The 1,879-nt window shown below is 42.4% G+C and overlaps 1 non-coding gene across 1 annotated transcript; it reads right to left on the reverse strand.

Annotated features, from left to right (window-relative positions):
* Positions 1 to 715: 715 nt before the first annotated feature.
* On the reverse strand, positions 716 to 823 carry LOC130953134 (small nucleolar RNA R71). The gene has a single exon (XR_009075306.1). It is a non-coding gene; the product is annotated as a small nucleolar RNA R71 (small nucleolar RNA).
* Positions 824 to 1,879: the final 1,056 nt, after the last annotated feature.

The raw sequence follows: 1,879 nt of genomic DNA on the forward strand, positions 1-1,879 counted from the left end.
TTCTGTTTATGGAGTACCACTCCTCCTTAATGCACAATTCGAACCTTATCTAATTAAAGTTCGAATTCTCCTTCTCCTTCTTCTTTCTATTTCTCTTTTCCTCTGACACTTCAAGGAATCTCTATACTGTGACATAGAGGATTTCATACTTTCTTGTTCTCTTCTCTTTCATATGAGCAGGAGCAGAGACAAAGGCATTCTTGTTGAAGCTGACCCTGAACCTGAGAGGACCCTGAAGAGAAAGCTAAGAGAAGCCAAAGCACAACTCTCTTTAGAGGACCTGACCGAATTCTTCAAGGAAGAAGAACACATGGCAGCCGAAAACAACAACAATGCCAACAATGCAAGGAAGGTGCTGGGTGACTTTACTGCACCTACGCCTGATTTTTATGGGAGAAGCATCTCTATCCCTGCCATTGGAGCAAACAACTTTGAGCTTAAGCCTCAATTAGTTTCTCTAATGCAACAGAATTGCAAGTTCCATGGACTTCCAATGGAAGATCCTCATCAGTTCTTAGCTGAATTCTTGCAAATCTGTGACACAGTCAAGACTAATGGGGTTAACCCTGAGGTCTACAGACTGATGCTATTCCCTTTTGCTGTGAGAGACAGAGCTAGAATATGGTTGGATTCTCAACCTAAAGAAAGCCTGGACTCTTGGGAAAAGCTAGTCAGTGCCTTCTTGGCAAAGTTCTTTCCACCACAAAGATGGAGTAAGCTTAGAGTGGAAGTCCAAACCTTCAGACAGAAGGATGGAGAATCCCTCTATGAAGCTTGGGAAAGATACAAACAATTAATCAGAAGATGTCCCTCAGACATGCTTTCTGAATGGAGCATCATAGGTATTTTCTATGATGGTCTCTCTGAACTATCTAAGATGTCCTTGGATAGCTCTGCTGGAGGATCTCTTCATCTGAAGAAGACGCCTGCAGAAGCTCAAAAATTGATTGAAATGGTTGCAAATAACCAATTCATGTACACTTCTGAAAGGAATCCTGTGAACAATGGGACTAGTCAGAAGAAAGGAGTTCTTGAGATTGACACTCTGAATGCCATTTTGGCTCAGAATAAAATATTGACTCAACAAGTCAATTTGATTTCTCAAAGTCTGTCTGGAATGCAAAATGCACCAAGCAGTACTAAGGATGCTTCATCTGAGGAAGAAGCTTATGATCCTGAGAACCCTTCAATGGAAGAGGTGAATTACCTAGGAGAACCCTATGGTAACACCTATAATTCTTCATGGAGAAATCACCCAAATCTCTCATGGAAGAATCAAGAGAGACCTCAACAAGGTTTCAATAATAATAATGGTGGAAGAAACAGGTTTAGCAATAGCAAGCCTTTTCCATCATCTTCTCAGCAACAGACAGAGAGCTCTAAGCAGAATACCTCTGACTTGGCAACCATGGTCTCTGATCTAATCAAAACCACTCAAAGTTTCATGACTGAAACTAGATCCTCCATTAGGAATTTGGAAGGACAGGTGGGTCAGCTGAGCAAGAAAATTACTGAACTTCCCCCAAGCACTCTCCCAAGTAACACTGAAGAAAATCCAAAAGGAGAGTGCAAAGCCATAAATATGGCCGAATTCTGGGAGGAAGAAGAGGCAGTGAACGCCACTGAGGAAGGCCTCACTGGACGTCCACTGGCCTCCAATGAGTTCCCTAATGAGGAACCTTGGGAATCTGAGGCTCATACTGAGACCATAGAGATTCCCTTGGACTTACTACTGCCTTTCATGAGCTCTGATGAGTATTCTTCCTCTGAAGAGGATGAGTATGTCACTGAGGAGCAAGTTGCTAAATACCTTGGAGCAATCATGAAGCTAAATGACAAGTTATTTGGAAATGAGACTTGGGAGGATGAACCCCCTTTG

The sequence above is a fragment of the Arachis stenosperma genome, chromosome 9 (genome assembly GCF_014773155.1).
Source record: "Arachis stenosperma cultivar V10309 chromosome 9, arast.V10309.gnm1.PFL2, whole genome shotgun sequence".
Classification (NCBI taxonomy): domain Eukaryota; kingdom Viridiplantae; phylum Streptophyta; class Magnoliopsida; order Fabales; family Fabaceae; genus Arachis; species Arachis stenosperma.